Source organism: Jaculus jaculus, chromosome 9, assembly GCF_020740685.1.
Source record: "Jaculus jaculus isolate mJacJac1 chromosome 9, mJacJac1.mat.Y.cur, whole genome shotgun sequence".
Taxonomy (NCBI): Eukaryota; Metazoa; Chordata; class Mammalia; order Rodentia; family Dipodidae; genus Jaculus; species Jaculus jaculus.
The window spans coordinates 67,615,583-67,640,271 of record NC_059110.1 but is presented as its reverse complement, the minus strand read 5'-3'; positions in this window follow the sequence as shown (position 1 = coordinate 67,640,271).

Genomic DNA, 24,689 nt, shown 5'->3' with positions numbered 1-24,689 from the left:
CAAAATAACAAACTCTTGTAGCAATAGATTTTCTGAGCAGCAGGCTGAACTGCTACCAAACACATCCCTTAGCCATCAGCTTAGCTTCTGCCATTCTGATTACTGGACCTCCTGCTACCCTGCTGCTACCCTGACTACTGGATCTCCTGCTGACATCTTTGGGGTTGAAAGAACTTTTTGTTTTACAGAGACCTTAATTCAGGCTAAAAATTTTGCAGAAGGTGGTCCGCAAATAAAATGCTAAATTAAGCTAAATGGATCATTTTAGGTTAGGGTTGGTATCATAGTGGGCATTACTTCCTACTTTAGGGAAATTCCAAAATGGCTTTGTATTCCCTCCTGGGCAGCCCTACTGGCCCTGTCTGGTGCTGCTTGGTTTAATCTGGGGAGCTGACACAATGCCTATTCTCCTATGACAGGCCTACACTGTTCACATTCTTGTTTTGCATCTGTCATTATCTTTTGTATGCAAGGAGCCTTAATATGCAATAAATGTAAATGGGAAATGTATATTCTCTGTTTTATCAACTCTTATATGAGCCCGTTGCTGCCAGTGACTGCTCTGCCTCATGTTTCATCACTGGGAGCCCTGTATCCATGGCCCTTTTCTTTTGTCTCATTTTCCCTCTGAAAGCAGCTTTACCTAAGGTCTCTACTGAGTGTACGGTGCACTCTTCCAAGCTTTCAAGCTGACACTCACATTTCAATAATAGTTCATACCCACCATTACCCAGACTCAAAGTCAGAGGAAGAAAGCATCTATATATCTGTAGCTGATTTTACAACATTTCAGTAGAGTACTGGAAATATTTCCTGAGTGTGGGTAACTCAAACATTGCTGCTTAGGCAGAATCCTTATATGAATCTTTAGCCACTGCATAAACACTTTAAAAAGACCCAAAGACCCAGTATTGTAATAATTTCACTCACTTTGCAAAAGCATTCAATATGCTAAATGAAAACGATAATTCAATTTATTCTCTCAGTAGGAATTCTTTTAAGGTCCAAGGGAGGTGGAGTCATGCCTACCAAAAAGTAAATTGAGTCTGTAGAGGTTATGGCAAGAGATCTCAGGGGTGTTGACACTCAGGGCAATGGCATTAACACTTAAAATTCATTGGGTTTAATATGCTTCCTAAACACTTACCTTAACATTGGGGCTGCTTCAGGTAATGAGAAATTTTAATTCTGACTTTTTTGCTGAGATTTTAGAGTAGCAAATAAATGGAGAGTGCCCTTCCCTTCCTTCCTCCCTCCCTCCCTCCCTCCCTCCTTCCTTTCTTTCTTTCTATCTTTCTTTCTTTCTTTCTTTCTTCTATTTTTCTTCAGGGTCTCATGTAGCCCAGGCTGGCCTCACTATACAGCTGAAGGTGACCTTGAACTTCTGATTTCCTGGCCTCCACTTCCCAAGTTATGGGATTACAGGTGAGTTCCATCATGTCCTATTTTATGTGGCATCCTGAGAATGCTTTTTCAAAGAGGCTTAAGCAGTGAACACTTTTGGTTCTAAGGACAGAGAATATCAACAGTTGCATGTTTTAAACACCAGAGGCAAAACACTGTACTGAGAGAGGGCCAGAGGTAGCTGAACTACTACAAAGCTGTGGGTACTCACAGGAACACTTGGAGAGCTCATGGCCACACCATAAAACGCATTCCTATTGATGTTTGGCAATGTTTTAAATTAAGGGACTTTCATGTATTTATTTAGAGATAGGATCTTGATGTGCAGCCCTGGCTAGCTTCAAACTAGCAATTTTTGTACCTCAGGTTAGAGTGCTTAGATTACTGGCATGTGCCACCACCATGACTTTCTGATATTGTTGGATAGACCCATATATCTGCCATTAAGCACATGGTTAAGAAGTTTTCTGGGTAGGGAAATAAGACGGGTTAGAATGAAGGATGGGACTGAAGCTCTAGAGTAGCATAATGTTCCACATTCCCACAGCGCTAACCCAATAGTCCAGCCCTCTCTGGTGCATTTTTCTAACATACAGAAAATTGGTTGCACAGAGCAGGGATGCATATTCTCTGGAACTGACATTTTCCTGAACATAATTTTCACATGCAAGTGGAGAATTGGACATTACTTCATATGATACAATCAAAACCAAGGTACATTAAAATATTGCATAAATTTACCTTTGAGCTCCATGGATATGAAACACAAATTAGCTTTGGGTATAGATTTGTGCTTTTGTCTCAAGATATCTCACTATATGTGAAGCATTATGAAATTTGAAAAAGTTTGGGATCTGAAATACTTTTTTTTAATATATATTTTTTAATTATTTATTTATTTATTTGAGAGCGACAGACACAGAGAGAAAGACAGATAGAGGGAGGGAGAAAGAATGGGTGCGCCAGGGCTTCCAGCCTCTGCAAACGAACTCCAGACGCGTGCGCCCCCTTGTGCATCTGGCTAACGTGGGTCCTGGGGAATCGAGCCTCGAACCGGGGTCCTTAGGCTTCACAGGCAAGTGCTTAACCGCTAAGCCATCTCTCCAGCCCCTGAAATACTTTTGATCCCAAGCATTTTGTACATTGCATATTGAACTAAGATATAATTCACACATCATGTAATGGAATAATTTAAAATATACAATTCTTGCTTTTAAGTATATTTGAAGAGTTGTGCAAACTTCACACATCCATTTTAGAATATTTTCATCACACTTGTATCTGTTAGCAGTTACTCTGCAGCTCCTGGCAACTGCTAATCGACTTTCTGTCTATAGATTTTCTTATTCTGGAATTCATGTTAATGGGATTATAGAATATGTGGTCTTTTCTGAGTGTCTTGTTTAGTATAATACTTTCAAGGCTCATCTGTGTTGCAGCAACATGTCAGTACTTTACTCTTTTTATACTAAATATTGCATTTTATAGGAATACCACATTTCATTTATCTGTTTATTAGTTGGTGGTCAGTAGAGTTGTTTATACTTTTTGGCTATTATGATAATTCTGCTTGTGTGGATGTTTCCTTGTCTTTTAGATCCATATTAGATGTGGAATTATTTGATCATATGCTACAATTCAATAGGTTTAACCAACTCTATGTTTAACGATTAAAATTTTATTTACTTAACTTAAAATTTTTGATTAATATGTATTATGTATACTTAATGGGCTGGGGTTATAGTTCAGTGGCACAGGGTTTGCTTAGCATGAGTGAGGTCCTAGGTTTATCTTAGCACAAAGAAGCACATAGTAATGGGGTCCCATATGATATTTCAACACTTGCATGCTGTGTGCACTGATTCAATTCAGCCTCCAGTCATCCATCCCTCCATACCTTCTTTTGAACCTCTAGTAATCTCTATTTAGGTCAACTTTCCTCTTAACTTCCAAATATAAGAAATGACATGTTGTACTTGTCCTTCTGTGCCTGGCTCATTTTGTTTAACCTAATCCTATAGTTCCATGCATTTCATAAGTGGCACGTTTTCCTATTCTTCTGTAGAGTTGAATATTGCATTTTGTATATGCACACAATGTTTTCTTTATTCATTGGTGAGGACCTAAGCTGTCTGTATGTTAGCTGTACTGAAGAGTACTGCAATTATATAAACATACACATTATATACACATAATGGGTGTATAGGTACCTCCTTGGTATGCTGATTCCATAGACTCAGAAGTGATATAGTTGGATCTTTTTTTATACTTTTTTTTAATTTTTATTTTTTAGTTTGAGAGGGAGAGAGAGAGAGAATGGGCATGCCAGGGCCTTCAGCTGCTGGTAACGAAATTCAGACGTGAGTGCCTCCTTGTGTGCATGTGTGACATTGCGTGCTTGTGTTACTGCGTCTGGAGATTGGACTATGAGTTCTTAGGCTTCGCAGGCAAATACTTTAACAGCTAAGCTATCTCTCCATCTCTCCAGCCCAGATCACTTTTTAAGGATATTTTGTTTATTTATTTATTCATTTATTTATGGGAGGGAGAGAGAAAATGATTTTTTGTTTACTTTATTTATTCATTTATTTATGGGAGGGAGGGAAGGAGGGAGGGAGGAAGAGAGAGAGAGAGAGAGAGAGAGAGAGAGAGAGAGAGAGAGAGAGAGAGAGAGAGAGAATGGCACACCAGGGCCTCCAGCCACTAAAAGCAAACTCTAGACACGTGCACCACTTTGTGCATCTGGCTTACTTGGGTCCTGTGGAATTGAGCCTCCAACCTGGGTCCTTAGGCTTCACAGGCAAGTGCTTAACTGCTAAGCCATCTCCCCAGCCCCCAGCCCAGATCTTTTGATAGAACTATTTTGAGTCTTTTGAGGGAAATTTATGCTATTCTCCATGATGATTGTAGGATTTTACATTCCCACACAAGCTCCTTTTCCTCCACATGCTGAGGAATGGCCAACTGTTCTCCAGAGTGGTCATAGTATTTTATGTTGTCACCAACAATTACACGAATTTCAATTTCTTTACATCCTTGCCAAAGTATGTCATTGCTATTTTTTAGGTATTTTATTTTATTTTACATCATAGCCATTGTAGTGGGTCACTTGTATCTCTTTGTGGTTCTAATGCATGCTTTCCCTAATGATCAAATGCTGCTGATTATCTTTTTCAGGCTCATTGCCATTCATGTATGGAATATTGCCCTTTTAAACATGTCTCTTATGATTCTTGGCCCGTTTTAAAAATTGAACTATTTATCTTTTTATTATTGATATGTAAGAGTTTTAAAAATAAATATAGTTATTTATTGCAAGCAGAGGGAGAGACAGAGAAGACAGACAGAAAAATTTGGCCCACTTGGGCCTCCAGCCACAGTGAATAAACTCTACATACGCATGCCACTTTGTTCATCTGACTTTATGTGGGTGCTAGAGAATCAAACCCAGGTCATTAGGCTTAGTAGGCAAGTGCTTTGACCACTGAGCAATCTCTTCAACCCAAGTGTTCTTTTTGTATTGTGCATATAAACCCCATATGTAAAAGATTTGGATTTTTTTCTCCCATTCTGAAGTAGGATTTTCACTTCTCTGAAAATAAAAATTTATAGTACAAAGGTTTTTAATTTTATTGAAGTTCAATTTATCTATTTTTTCTTTGTGGCTTGTGGTTTTCATGACATGTTCCAGAATTTGAATTTAATTATAAGTAATACAGAGTGCCCCCCCCTCCGGCACAGCAAGGGCCCACTGCATGTAGTTAAGGCACAGAGAAGGGCAAGGCTACTTGGCAAATGAAGCATATCTACTTCAAGTGGATTAGTTTTGGGTAATATTGTATTTTCCAAGGCCTCTGTGGCTAAACATATGTTAGATTCATACAAGTATTTTGTTTGCACATATTGTATTTTCATTTGAGGAGAGAAGGAAGTGCTTAAATATTCGATATTTACCTCTCACACTGTCAAATCAACCACAATTTAAATAGGGCGTTTTGTAGCAGTTTCCTTCTTGTTGCTGGGGCAAAAAAGGACACCCATTTGGAAATATCTTACTGAAGGATATGCTTTTTCTTGTTTACAGTTTTGAGGGGAAGCTTTATCAACGTGGGGAGAGCATAGCAGGAGCAGACATCTGGGTGTCACATCTCCACAGCAGCAGGAAGAAAGTAGAGAGAGTGATTTAAGTGCAGCAAGTGGGGCAGCATTATAGCACGCAGTGCCTATGCCCAGTGGAGCACTCCCTCTAGTAAGGCTCCACTTCAATACTCATCAACTGGGGATTAAATATGAGGCTTCACTATAAACACATGAGGCTATGGGGAACATTTTACATTTGAACCACTACACTTCTCTGTCTAGAATTTAAAGTCCTTTCCCTTTTAAAAGTAGCTTCATTACCTTCTAGTCCGTAGGATGTGATCCCTACTGTCCATCCAGTCCTCACGCTAAGATCACAGAGGCTTGGATGTTGCCCCGTGGTGACTTAAAGTGCCCAGCTAAATCCTGATTTACAGAAGTGGATAAAATCAGGCAAGGTTGAGATGTGTGCAAATTAAATAGGATAATTACAGTTAAAATATAACAAAAACTCTGAAACACTTGAAGAATTTGTTTTAGTAAATTTGAAGCTATAACTTTGTGTTTATGATAACATAGGGAAGTTAAATAAAGTTACTTAAAATCCTCTGAACTAGAGTAACATATATGCTATTTGGTAGGAGTTTTAAAAGGGAAAATATGGAGTTAACCCACAGTTATTGGTACAGTAAATGTCTCTGCATATCCTGACCCACCACGTGGCTCTGACATTCTTTCCGCCCCCTCTTCCGCAAAATTTCCCTGAGCCATGTTGGGTTCATTTTTGGTCTGCTTCAGTGCTGAGGTGTTGGGGGCCTCTGAGGCTCTGGCTCTCAATCTAGCCTGAGCTAGAGTGAGACCCTACATTGAAAAACCAAAAATTAAAAAAATCTATATTTGCTTAAGTCAGTATCATTCCTGTGGCCTATTAGCAGGCCTATTGGAGTCAGAACTACCAGAAACAGAGGGCTAATTTAGATTTCTGTGCATGAGTGATGCATTAGCTTGAGTTCATCAGAGAATCAGAGCCAATATATCATATAAAAACACCCAATGAATTGACTTATATCATTATGAGAGAGAAGAGTCACAGGATCCTCAGTGACCAAACAGGAGAGCCAGGAGAGCTGATGGCACAGTCCAGACTGGATCAGAAGGCCTCAAATGCAGGAGAGCTGATGGTATAAGTTCCAGCCAAGGCTGAAGCCAGGAGGCAACCATAGCACAGTTTGGAAGCATCCAGGCAGTAGAGGATTCTCACTTCACTTTTCAATGCAAACCTTCAGCAGATTGGGTGTGGCTCACTCACATTTGGACAGATAATCTGAGTTTCTCAATATATGGATACAAATGTTAGTCTTACCTAGACACAAACCCTTAGAGACAATCAGAACAATGCTTATCAAGTATCTGGGTACCACATGGCCTAGTCAAGGTGACATAAAAAATTAACCATCTCAGGGGCAAGATCAAATCTTTGTTTGCCTGTGCTAACATCCCTGGAAAAGGATTTCTCAGTGTTATACCTGTAACACAGTGGGTAAATGTGATAACATAAATTGTGACTCTATAAATATGTATTGTAGAATATAAAGCTATCCTACAGACAAAGTATTTCAAAGTGAGGATGTATTTTAGTTTTTGCTTTCATACCTACTCTGCCAACATCTGAGGCCACTCCTGTTACAGATTCTCATAACAGGGGAAGGTAAAATGGTGCCCAGGACTCAGGATGGTATGTTGTCCTGCTAATCCTTTCAGCCGGCAATAGGCTCTCCTTCTGTACATATTTGGAAGGCAAGGTTCTTATGGCAGCAATTACTAGTGGTCCTGAATTTAATTATTATAAACTCTTGTATTAATACATGCAAATGCAGCTTCAGTGGGCCAAGAATATAGCCTTCAATCTGTTCTCAGGCTGAAAAATCACCAGTACCTTCTGATGTAAAGGACACTTCATGTCACTACTCTTGCCATTTTGGAAATGTCAATGATTGCTCAGGGTGTCTGATGGAAGGGTTAGGCTCTGGGATCTGAAGTGAGAAAAATGCCAGTCACTTTGTAGGCCCCTCAGTGTAGAATTGATGCTTTATCTGGCCTCTGGTCTTGTGTCTCTTAGGAACACTTTAAGCTCCTCTGGCAAGTGGACATACCCTTCTATGATTACAGAATATTAAAGGGTCATGTGTGCAGAGAACCAGCAAAAGCAATTGAAAAGAGAAAAGTTTTGTTAAACAGCTTTTCAAAGTCCAGGGGAGGGAGCCAACAAGACAATGGACATTAGGGAATGGGTACTATAATATCATCAGACAGTACATATTTTCCCTTTTTCTCTTCAGTGAATTTATTGGATGTGTATGTAGATTTATGAAAACAAAACAGCTAATATTGTCAATTCAGTTAATTAGTGCTGGCATTTTCAAGCTTGTTCTCTGAGATGCATATAAATAAATCATATAGGATCAGCTTTAGATTTTTGGACAGCTTATTATCTTTTCAAAATGTACCACATGTAAAATTCCCAAGGCCATGCAGTTTTCCACCATGGCAGGTGTAGAATGGAGATGGATCTTTTCCAGTAATTTGTGCAGAACAGGGATCGACTCCAGGGCCCTAGGCATGCTAGTCAAGTGCTCTGCCACTGAACACATGCCCAGCCCTTCCTTTCGAGTTTGAAACTCCAAACTGGAGAAGTGCAGAGCCGGAAGAGTGATGATAAGCCCCATCATCAAACTGTTTCAACCAGACAAATCTGGAATATGAGAAAGATGCCAAAACTTACTTTTTCTTGCATATTTTTTTTTTTTTTTTTTTTAAGGTAGGGTCTCACTCTAGCTCAGGCTGACCTGGTATTCACTATATAATCTCAGGGTGGCCTCAAAATCATGGCAATCCTCCTACCTCTGCCTCCTGAGTGCTGGGATTAAAGGTGTGAGCCACCACACCCGGCTTCTTGTACATTTTAAAGTCAAAAGGTAGTGATTTGAGACTTTCTCCAGTCACTTATTAAGTCAGTCTCCTTATAACTCCTTCTTGGGATTATCGTTACTTCTATTTTTACAATCAGATAATAAAATTGTTTGAGCACTTATTCTTAGTACATTTTCCTCATCTGTCCTTTTACTTTTGTGGCCAAAATGTTAATAGTTATCTGTTTCTATTTTCTAGCTCAGTAACACAAAACAATGAATATATTTTAAAAATTAAAGAATATGTAATCAATTTTGAACCATGGTAGATACATATACAGCAAGAAAAGGACCAAAATTCCTAAAGAAACTCTTCAAAGTTGAACTCAATGTCAAAACAGATTATTATTATTATTTTTTATTTTGGTTTTCTTTTTATTTATTTATTTGACAGAGAAAGATAGATAGATAGATAGATAGATAGATAGAGAGAGAGAGAGAGAGAGAGAAAGAGACACAGAGAGAGAGAGAATGGGCGTATCAGGGTCTCCAGCCACTACAAACAGACTCCAGATGCATGTCCCCTTGTGCATCTGGCTAATGTGGGACCTGGGGCATCAAACCTGTGTCCTTTGGCTTTGCAGGCAAACACCTTAACCACTAAGCAATCTCTCCAGCCCCAGATTATTTTTTAAAAGCAAAGGTTTTACTCACTGACATACAGGACATAGATTCCCTTTAAAATACTAGCCTATTTATGATTTGCAGGTTTATATTATATGAAGGAAAAAAATTAAGGTACTTGCCTTAAATCAGTCACTGTGCCAAACATATCCTTTATTTAAAAAGACCATACTTCATCAAGAAATGTTTCTGTCTCTGCATCAAGACTCAATTTTAGTATATCCATATCCATATCCATATTCAGGAAAGAATTTGAGTTCACCAAAATTCAGGAAAACAAAATAAAATTATAAATGGGAAAAAAAAAACAAAAAACAAAAAAAAAATGTTCTAAACTTTGTCATGTCAAACATACCATGAATGCAAGGTAGTCAATGAAATGTATATGTCAGTTGAAATAATGCTCATATAATACATACACATAATCTCTCCCTCTGGCTATGAAATAAATGTTAACAGTAGAAACCTGTTTAGGGTTTTCCTACAGACACTGATCACACACCCTTCATCCTCCACAGCCAACCACTAAATGTTGAGTACATCATTTTTCAGGCCAGTGTTTGCCCCTTTAATTATTTTTTGATACTTTTAATTAATATACATCTATTACTAAGTAGGAAACAAAGAATTTTAGTGTCTCCTAAATTATATACAATGATGTTTTTGGATGAAATATTTAGTATAATAGTGTTGTTATTTATTCCAAAGTTGGACCAGAGCCTCAGCATATTACAATAAAAACCTCAAAAACTATTCTTATGGAGTTTTCAAGTAGATTATAAAAGAGTAGGAAAGCAGAAAAACTGCCAGCACTATTGGAAAATGGTGTAGGTATGTGTGGTGCTTCTCCTACAAGATCTATTACAAAGCTACAGGGCATGATAGCATGGCCCTGGTATAGAGATGGCCAAGTGGAACTATAGGATAGAATAGTTAGGCCAGATTTTTTAAAGTCTAAGCTTAAAAGAAAAAAAAAAAAAAAGCCTCTGACCTGTAACTCCCAGTACCAGAATTTGGTTGCTACCCACATTGAGCTATTAATCAGAGAGACCTATGAGCTTCTCAAATCAAGACAGCTTTCTGTCAAAACACTTGATTTCCTGCCTGAGGCAAAAGCTAATACCCTATTACTGAAGACACCATATGCTGTTGACCCAGAGCATGGAGAGAACTGGCTGGAATTCAGAAGAAAGCCAGTACCCAGACAGTCAGCCTGTCTCGTGCTGGACAGCACTACATAAGCTACTGTACAAAACTGGCCAACAATGGTCTGAGTAACGAGAGGTCTAAGTTACTCAGAAGTAAACACCCCGACACAATGTAAACACCAGTGCAATAGTGGCACTCAGCCTCAGTGGGTAACCAATAGCTTTCAGATTGCCTAAGACATCCACTCAGTGTAAGAGAACCCATATCTGGAATTGGGAACCAGATCAGAATCTTTTGGAGAGAAAGATTATGTTCTCAAGTGTCAAGCTGTTGCTAGTCTTTGCCTAAAAGAGGGGTTACATACATGAAATTGTCCCTAAATTAATAATGCGTATTCCATTTAAGCTATGCTGACCTTATTCTCTATTGAAGAATCTGTTCTTCTTTTTCAGAAGGTAGTGAGATTGGAAGAGATAAACTATCCCTCCCACTTCAGTCAAGCCATAGCTGAATCCACAGAGGAATGGGGAGATGAGCAAAAGTGCTGCTTCCATTACCTGATAATCAGCACCAGGGTATAGGAGATAGACCCCGAGGACACTCAACACCTACCAAAGCAGAGATCCAGAGGCTCCTAAGAGCTCATCAGTGAAGTACACTTAGAACTCACCCACCATGGCTCATAGAATTTTGTGTAAGAGGGACCAGAAAGACTGTAAGAGCCACAGGTTGAGATATCATGCCAAGAGTCATTCCACCCACCCCCGCCCCCACAAAATAGCTGACTACTGTTCCCACAACACATAAACTACAAACCCATGGAAAATACCTGCAACTCCACTGAGGAATGTCCCCAATGTAAGGGGAGCAGGGACGAGAGAAAAGAAGGTATCAACACATGATGTATCCATATGAAATATATTGTTAATAATAGTACCAATAATAATAACAAATAGTACCAATAATAATAACAAACATTCAAAAATAAATAAATATTGATAAAAAGTATGATTTTTTAAAATGTGTGTGTGAAGAAGACATGTGAGTGTAGATGTGCATGGTATATGCACAAATGCATGTGCAGATGCATAGGCACTATGCACTTGCTTATAGAAGCCAGAGGAGAACTCTAAGTGTCTTTCTCTTACTGTTCATCCTTGTCTGCATCTGTCCTTAAAATAAGGTCTCTTCTGCAACCCAGAGCTATTGTCCATCAGTGAGTCCCAGAGATTCTCAGGTCTCTGACAACTATGAGCTGGGATTACAGATTATGTGTGGCCAAGTCAAGTTTTTTATGTGGATCCTGGGGAGTTGAACTTGGCACTATCTAGCCCCAAAGCCTCTCATGTATAAATATTGAATACTCTTAAATGCAGAGCTATCTTCCTAGCCTAAACCCCATGAGTTTATGGTGACTTGACATACAACAGAAGTGGTTTTACCGACCCCAAGGGGGAAGAATGTACTAATTAGTAAGAAATTATTTACATGGACAAAACTGAAAGCTTATCTCCACTTCAAATTATATACAACAATGCATTCTTTTTTTTTTGTTTTTTGTTTTTTTGTTTTTTTGAGGTAGGGTCTCACTCTGGTCCAGGCTGAACTGGAATTAACTCTGTAATCTCAGGGTGGCGTTGAACTCACGGCGATCCTCCTACCTCTGCCTCCCGAGTGCTGGGATTAAAGGCGTGCGCCACCACATCTAGCTAACAATGCATTCTTATTGAATGAAATATGATTGTGGAAGTGAAGACACATTTGAGAAGAATAATGCAGAAGAATATTGTTAAAAAGCTCACTAAGAATGATTTATCTCAAAAGATTAATGAAAAACACGAACATAAAGGAATGAGTGGATAAATTCAACTAATTATAAAATAAGAATCTGTTCACTGGAAGACATCCTCCAAATACAAAACAGAATCTAAAAACATATTTCCATGGATGTAATTGACACAGACTTAGTAGCTGACCATGCAAAGCTTCATATGAATCATTAAAAAGATAGAAAAATTTAAAAATGGGCAAAAGGCATACATATGATTTCAGAAAGAACATCTGTAACCCATGAAAATGAAAATAATACTGACCTTATTAGTATTCCATGAATTGAAAATCAGCATCACATTGAGACTTCATATTATCCAGATTGGATAAGCTTAGTAGAAAGGGTCTTTAACAAATATTGGTGAGAATGTGAAGGAACAGAGTAAGAGCTCATGCATCTGGGGTAAAATGTAAACGAGTGCAGATCAGTCTTGACACTCAGAATGACAAACCCTGCATGTTCTTATTTTCATGTGGAAGCAAACAGTTGCTCTAATAGAGGTAGAGAATAGAATAGTGGTCACCAAAGGCTTGGAAGCTCACCAGAGGAAGAGATGAAGAGAGGATGGTTAATTGTACAAGAGTTCAGATATAAAAGGAATAATACAGCATAGTAATAACTATGGTTGGCAACAGTTGTGTTTCAAAACAACTATTGGAGAGGATTTTAAATGTTCTCACTGCAAAGAAATGATAACTATATGAGGTGTTAGATGTACCAGTTACCCTAATTCTGATCATCATATAGCATATATACACATGTATGAAAATGTTATGCTGTACTCCATAGATATGTACAATCAGTCTAATTAAAACATTTTATAAACCCAGTGTGGCGTGGCAGTTTAATAAATGCAAGCATACCATATTTATATGATATATTTTATGTGATGTATAATATAGCAAGCATATTACTTTATTCATAGAAGTGAGTGTCAGAGGAGATAGCTGGTCCTTGGAATTATCATTAGATCTTTGAATTCGGATGGCCTATGAAAGAGAGGAAGATATAAACTCACCTCTGCTTGGAGAGCTCTCTATGGATCTTTTGAAACTTGGTGTTTTTGCATGGATCAGTTAGTTTCTTAGGAAATCTGAAACTTCATCATATCTGAGAAGTCTTTGGTTTTAAGAAATGACTTATATAATTAAAGTAAGTTACCTTCTTCAAATGTTATATCCTCTACAACAAAGACTTACACATGCTCATGGCCTGCATGTTGTATAAAGTTTGGCTTTATGTAGTGGTCACAGACTTTATGTAATGGCTAGGAGCCAATATTTTAGTCACACTGCTTGAGCTAAGAATATATCTATTCCAAGAAACCTTAAGCACAGTGATTTGACTCACATTTCAGAGGCCTACATAAGAAAAGAAGTAAATTAAGAAAAAAATAACTGCAAAAGCAAACCAAACCAAAACACAAAACTTACATTAATCTTAATACTTATTGTTGGTACTAGTTTTTGTATTGCTATTGTTATGGGATCTATCTATCTATCTATCTATCTATCTATCTATCTATCTATCTCTCACACACACATATCTATATCTATATCTATATCTATCTATATCTATATCATCTATATCTATATATATTTAAATGAAAAAGTGGGAGGAAGGAGGGTAGTAGACATGATGAGAGATTACAATGGTTCATTCAGCAGCAATGTGCAGATGGAAGCTTGACATATCATTCCTGTGGGGAAGAGTGACCCTTGGAAAGATGATAGATTCTGCATGACAGAGGAAATGTATAAGATTAACTTGAAAAATATTGTTTGAGAAGATAGCAAGGTAGCTACCAAAACCTACTGAAGTTTTTCAGAAAGTTCCCGGAGGTAGCTTGATATGAGACATGAAATAACAGAGCACAAGTAAGGACAACTGTAATGAATTTAAATGAAAATATAATTAAAATCTGTAAAGTTGCCATGAGTTTTTAACATTTCTGAGAAAATAGATGTAGCTTCTTTTCAAAAAGCTTTGAGTGTCTCTACTTACAAGGTTTATAACTAATGCATAGAGAGAAAGGGCCAAGCATTTATCTACGTGCTCCCATGAAATACATCACTGGAAAATTGGATGGTAGATATAGGGAAATTAACCTTTATAGAAGTGTTCCTATGAATAAATGAAGAAGAGATGATATCGTTAGAACATCACTATACACCTCCCTTGCTGATCTGCTGGGCCTGAGCTTTGAACACCAGTGACTGCTGACATTATAAAAAGAGGAAGAGCAGCTCTGACTGAAGATTCAGCACACTGCTCCTCATGAGGCAGGCATGTAGAAAAATCAAACCTCAAACCAATCAATCCTCTATCTACCCAGCAACAGAAGAAATTCAAGCGATAAAGGAATGCATTTAACACTGTTGAGAAATAATCAGTGGAATCTTGATGATCAGAAATTGAACAAATGACCTGTTTTATTTTCTTAAGAAATAAAGAAGGAAATTTATAAATCCAATGCATCAACCAATTGGCAAGTGTGAAATCTGTTTGGATCTTGGTTCAAATAAGCAGACTGTAAAAGCTAAGCAAACACTAGCTTAGCTGTTTCCAGAATGTACTTATTTCCTTGACACCTCAGTTTCCTTACTTGTGTGAGGGGAAGTTAAGAAGCATGGCTTCTACATAGGACTTTAGTTGGAATCAAATGAAATGATGTTCGTAAAGCATTTACAATGCCCTGCACATTGTTATGACTGAATAGATATCTGTATTCATTTTTAATATTATGGGTTTCACCAGCAGCTTTGTAAACAGTGTAGAATCTGACTGCCATATACAAAACTGAAAATTAAAAAGAACCAGACCAGAAGAGCCAAATGGCATGCCAAATAAATTGGCAATAGGGGTGGCTGGTGCATGAGGAAGAGAGAAGTGGTTGTGAAATTACTCACAGCCTGCTGAAGAGTGTTCAGGGATTTTGGTGTGGCTTCACCAAAAGAGAACACAGTCACATAGGAGTGGACATGCCTACAGCATGTCATGGGCTGAGCTAGAGGTTTGTTCAAGAACACTCTTTAAGACTTTTGGTGTTGGACTTATATGCAAGTGTCATGACTGTGAGATTAGGGCTCACTTTCCTCCTCCATCATCACACAAATTTTCCCCGAACTAAAAATGACAAAGAAAGTAGAGGCTGTAGCATGAAGATAAAGTTCTTCTTTCCTTGCACCATTGCTCCTGGACAGGAGAACATACTATAGGATGTGAACAGGGGAATGGGCTATCTTGTGTTTCCTGTGACCTGCCCATGCCTTTTAATGCACCTGGTGATAGGAAGAGTTTTCAGGTGAAACTAGGAATATAACTGATGCAATAGGAAGTAAATAGCATACATGACTCAACTCTTAAAATGGCCTTCACATATGACAAAGTTACTATCATAGCCATCTTTCAGTTGAAGAAACCCTGGGGGAAATAATGTGGATTTTAATTCTATTATTATAGTTAAGTAGCTCTACCTCCCAGATAGTTGTCACTATTTATAGGCCATTGCAGAACATTGTAAAAGATAATATCACTCACAGAATTCCAAGTTGCTGTAAGTAGGACTTCAGTAAAAATTTCCATCCTTGGTAATTAGTGAGAGAAACATACACAATTGTGCCATCTGTCCATTTCAAAACAGGTTAACATAAATGTTGAGCCTGAACTTCCAGTTAAGATGGCAGCATAGGAACTATGCCAAAGCAGCTCAGGGGAGAAAAAGCCAAAAAAAAAAGAAAGAAAGAAAAGAAAAAACCCCAGAAAAATACACTCTTCCACTAAGAAGTGAAATGTATAAGAAATTACCAATGGCATCTGAGAAATAGGAGAGATCCAGAGCATCTAGAGCTCACATACACAGGCAGAAGTGGCTCCAGCAGTGGCAGAACCAGGTCTGTGGTGGCAGCAGGTCCACAGGGCCACAACTACAAGGTTTGGCTTGAGCCACAGAAAAAGCCAAGTGAGGGGATTTTCCACTCACACTGGAGCTCCTTGCAAACTCAAGAAACATAAAGGTGGACTACAGTGAACAGGAGGAGCAGATCATGAAGTAGAGGATCACGTGGACCAGCGGGAGCCACCATCCACAGCCTCCCCTTCCCCATTGCCAGTGCAAGCACCAGCAAGCACCAGAGACCTGGGGAAGGGAGCTCACAGCACCCAGCACTGGTGATCAGAGCAGTGATCTAGTGACCCAGCCAGCCTACATGAACCCACACTGCACCAAAGAGGGATCCAAGCAGGAGTGCAGCATAACTGAGACCAAAATTATCCCAAAAGGTAAATGGGATTACACCAGGTCAGTACCCACCAATAATCCTGGCATATAGGCCTGAACCAGAAGTGCTAATTCCACCTTCCATATCAGGATAAATTATATGTTAAATCTGATGGATGGTTGGGTTTGCCATTCTTAAATAAGATATATTTGGGGCTTGTTATTTATTTCTTCTTGATTTAGTGGCTTTGTTTCCTCTTCTGCTGTTCATTAGGGAAATGTCTCACTTGGCCACAGGCTAACTTGGAACCCTCAGCAGACCAGAAATCTTAACCTCCTTGTTGACAGGATTAAGGGTGTGGAGCACCACACACCCTAAGGGACAGTGACGTTGATAGAGGATCTGGTTTCATAATACCTACTCTTGCATACTCTGTGCTGTTTTTCATTGAATGTGCAGATTGTTTCGTTAAATTTTAGAATCTGCCTGTATTATATTCCACTCGGCCTACTTGAATACTTTCATAGCAGGCAAACCGAAAATCAAGGGTCACTTTTGTAGTTACTCTGAGAATCTTAAGAGCCACACTTAGTACCTTAAGCTCCTACCCTGAAGATACAACATCAGATTGATTGATACATCTAATAATACTGCAGTTAACTAGAAAATTCAAGCATTAAATTAATCCAAGATGAAAATATATATACATTATAACACAAGAAACTCCAAAAACCAAGACAATATAAACCCACCAGAAAGTATTAATGCATCAGAAATGACCTCCAGTGAGACCAGAAATGACCAGTGAGAATGAGTTAGAAGAAATTCTTGAGAAAGATTTCAAAAGGATGATTATAAATATGTTCAAAGATGTCAAAGAGGAAATTAAAGGAATTAAAGAAGACACAGGAAACCAATTTAATGAAATAAAGAGGTCATAGAAGACATTAATAAGGAAGTAGAAATAATAAAGAAAAAAACAGTCAGAATTACTATCAATGAGGAACACAGTCGATGAAATAAAAAACTGTAGAGAATCTCACCAGTAGAATAGATGAAGGAGAGGACAGAATATCTAAACTAGAAGTCCAGGTGGCAGATCTAATGCAGTCCAACAAAGAGAAAGACAAACTAATAGGAAAGTATGAATGGAAATTTCAAGATATTTGGGACACTATGAAAAGATCCAATATAAGAATGCAGGGTATAGTAGGAGGAGAAGAATTTCACTCCAAAGGCATAGTAGGCATTTTCAACAAAATCAGAAGAAAACTTCCCCCAAATAGGGAAAGAGGTGCCAATGCAGATATCCTTTAGAACACCAACCAGACAAAACCTGGAAAGAAGCTCTCCTCGCTATATTATAATTAAACTACCAAACATGCAAACCAAAGAAAAAATATTGAAAGTAGAGAAAAAAAATCAAGTTACCTACAAAGGCATTCCCATCAGGATCACAGCAGATTACTCAATACAAACTTTAAAAGCCAGAAGGGCTTGGAGTGATGTATTCCAAGTTCTGAAAGATAATAACTGTCAACCAAGGTTACTTTATCATGCAAAGCTATCCATTCAAATAGACAGAGAGACAAGGACATTCCACAAGGAAAGCAGACTAAAGGAATATTTGAAGACAAAACCAGCTCTGCAGAAAATACTTGGAAGAATCCTCCATGCTGAAGAGAAAGAAAAACACACATAAGGAACCTGGAATAAACAAACCATACTCAAATACTAGTTAATACAAGACAGCAAAGGTAAAAGCAGAAGAACTACAAAAAAATGGCAAAAATAAATACACACCTTTCAATAATATCTCTTAATATGAACAGTTTCAATGACCTAATCAAAAGACATAGATTTACAGACTGGGTTAAACAGCAGGATCCATCAATTTGTTGCCTTCAAGAAACTCACCTTTCTACAAAGGATGGATACTATCTTAGGGTGAAAGGTTGAAAAAAGGTTTCTCAAGCAAATGGGCCTAGTGAACAAGCAGGAGTAGCTATCCTAATATCTGACAAAGTAGACTTCAGTCAATATTAGTTAGGAAAGATAATGAAGGTCACTTTATATTTATTAAAGGCACACTCCAACAGGAGGACATTACAATCCTAAATATATATGCCCCTAAAATGGGGGCTCCTAACTTCATCAAACAAATGCTTTTTATTTATTTATTTATTTTTATTTTTTTAAATTTTTATTAACATTTTCCATGATAAAAAATATATCCCATGGTAATTCCCTCCCTCCCCATCCCCACACTTTCCCATTTGAAATTCAGTGCCAGGGATGAAATACCTTCCAGTGTTGGCCAGGGAGGTCCCTGATGATCCCCCAAACATTACAGGCCATTACCAAGGCCCTTGGTTCCCCACCAGGAATAGATGGTAAGACTCTATTGCTGAAGACTCCATATACTTGGGCTGCAAGCTCACTAAGAAACCCTGGAGCTGAAAACTGTCTCAATTTAGACCAGCTGACAGAAAGCTGGAAGAAGCCATTCTGCATGCAGTTCAATGGGAGAGAGAGAAATCACCAGTACAGATACCCAACAGTGGACACTGCAAGCCTTATATTTGGCTAGCTAAGCCAAATGAGCCAACAGGTGCAATAGTGGCACATCTGTTATTGGGGAAACCAACCACCCTCTATTTAGACTGGAGGTCTGCTCCATGGGAAGGAATATATTCCTAATACTGAAAATCTACAGCAGGGGTAGTCATGCGCACTAGGAGTGTAACGTTGGTGGCTGTCTGGCTAAATGTGCTATGCTCATCAAACTGCCCAGTAAGTACTTCTCATAACATTCATACCCATATATTAATGCTAGTCTCACTTTTGGTAAAGAACTTTCTCATTTCAGATGGCAGTGACCTTGGGATGACTCAGAAGCCACCATGGTGCTGAGAAGAAGTAACAGAGGAGTGCTCAGCACTGAAATATCTCAGTCACACCTTCCATGGCTCAGGGTCCATTGCAGAAGAGGTGGTGGAAAGAATGTAAGAGCCAAAGAAAGGGTAGGACTCCTTATAATGTGCTCCTCCAGACATAAAATGGCCTGAATATCCATGACCTCACAGTGCCTGACACTACCTACACAAGGCTATCATAATAAGAGGAAAAGATCATGACATAAAAATAAGAGAGAGACTGATTGAGAGGGGGAGGGAATATGATGGAGAACGGAGTTTCAAAGGAGAAAATGGAGGGAGGGAGGGCATTACCATGGGATATTGTCTACAATCATGGAAGTTGTTAAAAAAATTAAATAAAAATAAATAAAATGTTGAGCCTTTTCTCTATGGCAGTGGATGTAGGTATAGTAGCTTGTCTTTTACTTTAGAACAATAAATTTAAGGAAAATGTTGGCTAGCTGATGTGGCCCTGAGGCAAGTGAGTACAAGTGTACTTTTAAAAGTTAACCACTTTCAGTGAGTGAATATACAAAATTCAAAGTGTTTTTCAGCTCAGCACTGTATACCAGGTGCTTTAGACGTGCTAATTTGCTACAATGGAGAGATCACATCTGGAACAACAGAGTAATTTTCTGATTAAGTTTATGATAATTTACTGTCCTTCATCAGGACCCATCTGCCTTTTGCACAAGCCAAACCAGAGTCATGCACGGATGCTCAGACTTAGCATCCTGCCTCCCTGTTCCCAGGGATGAGGTTTGAAGTTGCTTTACTACTATGAGGGATACAGGATTCTCTGGGCCTTCTTTCGGCCCTTCCCAAGCACTGGTCATAACATTTGGGTCAGTTGTTGGATATACCTACTTTAGACACCAACTTAACTATGCTGCAAGAAATGAGGCATGGGCTTGGAATCTGGGACCCATTTTGAAAGAATAGTAAGAGCATTTATTTTAAAACCACACAGGCTCTGCTAGATTTTAGGGTCTTCATGGGTGATTAAAATCAGCTCAGTGTACTGGGCATGGTAGCACATGCCTTTAATCCCAGCACTCTGAAGGTGGAGGTAGCAGTTTCACTTGCTGTGAGTTCAAGACCAGCCTGGGACTACAGAGTGAATTTCATATTAACCTGGCCTAGAGTAAGGCCTTACTTCCAGCCCTTCCCCCTACAAAAAAGCAAATGATTATTTCAGTGTACCTGCACTAGACTAGCACAGGATGCCAGTCATCATGCTGTTGGGAGGCAACCTTATTTTCTGATGAGCTATAAAGATTAGAAGAAGAGAGGAGTCATTCTCTTCTAGGCATAGCCACTAGTAATAGATGGGAAAGCATAAGGTAAGACTGAGGGGGAGAAGGGAGTATCATGTGGAGTATGTATGATTAAAATGTAATATATAGGAGCTAGATGTGGTGATACACACCTTTAATCCCAGCACTCAGGTGCAGAGGTAGGAGGACTGCTGAGAGTTCAAGGCTAGCCTAGGACTACTGACTTAAGTGCCAGGTCAGTCTGGATTAGAGTGAGACCCTACCTGAAACCCCTCCCCCACAAAAAAATGTAATAAGCATGAGCATTCCAAAAACAAATAAAATCACATATAAAAATCAATAGCTCAGTGCCCAACAATCCCTGAAAGGGCTGTTGTTTCCTTTTCCTCTCAGGCATTCTAAGAAGTGGCAGCCAGTTCCTTTGGGAGAGACCAGGCAGATGGCAGATCTTTGACAATATGTAAATGTTGCTTTCTTCATAGGCCTTCCCCAGTGGTAAAGTGTTTTGTTTATTCATGGACATCTTTGAAATGACCAGTTCTGCAACTAGATGAGGGACTCAAAGTAGGCCTCTATTCTCCTTGCTTAGAGATGTTCTTCAGTTACATGAAACAATTAGGATGTTAGAAACTATACTACCTTTTTCTTTACTACAGAGACCTTATGATCCAGTATCCACTGGCAGAAATGCCTGCCAAGCTGATTTTCCTGGCCTGTTATGACTACTGAGTCTACCTGACTGAAGTAATTATGTCAATTTTGTATGTGGCCCAAAGTCCATCTCTGTGGAAATACAAGAATTAATTTCAATAGCAGCACACTCAATTTTATCTCTGGCTAACAGGATATTTTTAAGGATTTCAGAGTTTCTCAACAAGCATTTCTCAAAATTGTGATCAAAGGAAAACCCTCTAGCCCTTCTAGGAACATGTAGTTAGAGCATGGGTAAGCAAGCATGTATATTAAACTCATCCTCATGTGTTTACTTCTACCTCTGTAGCATGCTCAAGAAATTCTGATCTAAATGTCATTTCATGTGGACCATATGGTAAATATTCCAATCAATTGAAATATATACACACATATACATACAGTATGACAGGGATATAATGAAGATTGACACCCTTGTTAGGGAGTTGCCATGGACATTACTGTTTCTTGGTATCTGTTCTAACCTTGCCAGGTTGGCCAGTCACTTCTAATGTTGAGAGGCGCATCAGCCTTTGTGATTAGGGGGAAAATGAAGGCATCAAATATCACAAATATCTTTACTTAAATTCTCTAAGTTCTATTCTACTATTCTTTCATATAAGATTAGAGAATGACATTCATGACAGAAAGACATAAAATAGAGCAGAGAAATCATAGGTTTTTAATATTCAGAACCTTGTTTGGTTTTCTTCTTTCTTTCCTCTCTCCCTCCTTCCCTGGGACCTTGTGCTTCCTATGCTGTTCATTATGACTTGTAGCACTCATTCCTTAGTCTTTGTCTCCTCTTTCCTCAGTATATCATGCAGGTGAGCACAGGTAATTATTTAAGTGACTTTTGTCATTGGGTTCCATAGGATGGCAGCAACTTGTCCAGGAAGATCACAGAGTTGCTCATGGTTTGTATGTAGATACTTGAGAATTTCAAGACTCCAGCCAGTCTAGGAAACAGATTTTTTATTCTAAGTTTATTAAGTCATTGTTTATTAATAGTCTCTTCTGCTATGATTCATAAGTAAGATTATTTTTAGTATAAAAGGAAGAATCTATCTTACTTATTTTAAACACAAAATAATTTAATAAACAGTTCTTTTGAAAAATTTCTTGGACATATAAAATATCAGGATTGAATATTACATTATTAGGAAGTAGTTGAGGAGATTGAATAACTGTAGGTGACCCAACTCTCAGTTTCGATACCATATTTCCTCTCTTCTATTACTGTTTTGTATTCTTATTATTCTTCATCACATAAAAATATTATCATATATACATACATGCATATGTAATCTATTGCATTATTTTGTTTTCTTGCTCAACTCTACTCACTAGTGAAATTGTCTTTCTTTTCTTCATCAGTGTGTACTGATTGACTAGCATAGTGTTGGGTTTGCAGCAGGTACTGAATGAATATTTTTAGAAATAATGAATTAATGGTGCTTATTCTTGTGGAGAAAAAGACATGAAACATATGTAATCTACTAAAATGCACTTGAATAAGCTGGATATTGGGTTGAATTTCTCTACTTGGTTTGCTGAGGGATTATTTAAAATTCTTCTTGTTATTATTTATAGAATCTCTTCCTCTTTGGGCTCTTCAATAAGCTCTCCTTTGCAGCCACACATCAGCAGGTTACCTACAGTGATTTCTTAGGTTTCTTTGGAAGACTTGAATTGTTACCTATGCCAGTGGCCTAGGAGAACTTTCTAATGACTGATTTCTCAGTGGCCCCCTTCCAGATATTCATTTTCCTGGATGCTGTATAACCAATGTGAAATTCTTATTCCAAACTCATTATCCCATACCACTCATTCTTGTTCTTTGTCTTCTTCTTCTTTTTATTTTAGTTTTCTTTTCAGCAAATACAGGCAGTTTGGTACCATTATTAGGCTCATCTGTGACCTATCACCTCCACATTGGCCCCTCCTTGTTGAGGTAAATGGGTCATGCATTGTGGAGTTACCCCACAGTTATGGGTAAGATAAATGCCTCTGCATATCATGACCCAACATGTGGCTCTGACTTTCTTTCCGCCCCCCTCTTCTGCAAAATTTCCCTGAGCCATGTTGGGTTCATTTTTGGTCTGCTTCAGTGATGAGGTGTTGGGGCCTCTGGGGCTCTGGCTCTCTGATTTGGTAGGAGTTGATTTTTCTCTGTGTTGGTCTCCTTCCCCCTTGTGTTGGTGTCCGGTTCATCAGGAAAAGAGCACCCTTGCTTGTTTCACCAATTTTCCTTAGTTTCAGCCAGGGCCCTTTTGAGGTATGATGGGGTGGCTCTCTCCTTATGATCTGCATCTATTTGAAAAAGAGAAGCAGATTCTCCAATGGAGAGTAAGTTAGCGCCAGGACAAATGAGATAACCCTTCCTTTTTTTTTTTTTTTTTTTTGAGAGTTTAATAGGTGTAGGCCCACTTGTAGCCCATGGTTGATGGTAGCTTGATATTGGATAGTGGGCTTATGTTTGGATATGGTTCTGATTTGTTTCCCAGCTATAGCTATGGGTCCCGTACCACTGAGGGGATCAGTTAGCCAAATCAAGAGCAGCTGGTTCCCCACCATGGCTGTGTGTCACTATTGCACTTGTGTGGGCATCATACCAGGTTATTTGCTGCTAAGTAGGTTGGACCATAAGTTGCTTGGACAGATGTTGGTTGTTTTCCCCAGTCGCCCATGCAGCACCTTCTGGCACTAGACACACTGACTGTCTGGGGACTGACTCTCTCCTGGCTTCCAGCTATGCCATTCCATTTTACATGTCAGCTGCAAATGGTGTCTTTAGCAGTAGGGTCTTACCACTAACCTTTGGTGGGGCATCAAGTACTCTTATAGAAATCTGTCATTCTTTTAGGACACCTTGTAGGTTTCTATGATCAAAAGCTCATTGTGGATGATAGCCCCATGCTGGTACTGGGAGTTAGAGGTCAGTGCCCACTAAGAAAATGAGGAAAAAGATAACTAATATACAAGAGTTAGAGAGGAGAGAGAGGGAGAGGGAGAGGGAGGGAGGGAAGATGTAGAAGATTTAGGTTAGACTTCATCCTACCCTCTCCCTTGTCTTGGGGTTCAGGTGTTTCCTGTAAGGGCCTCGTGAAGGTTCAGCCATTTGGTATGCCTTTTAGGAAATAGAATTTTATGGTACCATTGCCGTTTGGGTCTAGATTAGTGTTTCCCACCCCTTCAATGCCCTCCCATCCCTCCCCATCCATCCTAGTGTCTAGTCCATGAGATGCTTGCTGGGTATGTAAGGTATCTTGGGTAGATTTGGGTTAGGTGCTATAGATGAATGAGACTATGTGGCAATTTTTTTTTCTGTGATTGGGTAAGTTTTCACTGAGAATGATCTGTTCTATACTCAACAATTTTTCCTCAAATTTCTTTGTGTCATTTTTTCTTACTGCTGTATAGAATTCCATTGTGTAGATATACCATATCTTAGTTATCCATTCTACTAGTAATGGACATCTGGATTGATTCCAGCTCTTAGCTATCACGAATTGAGCCACTACAAA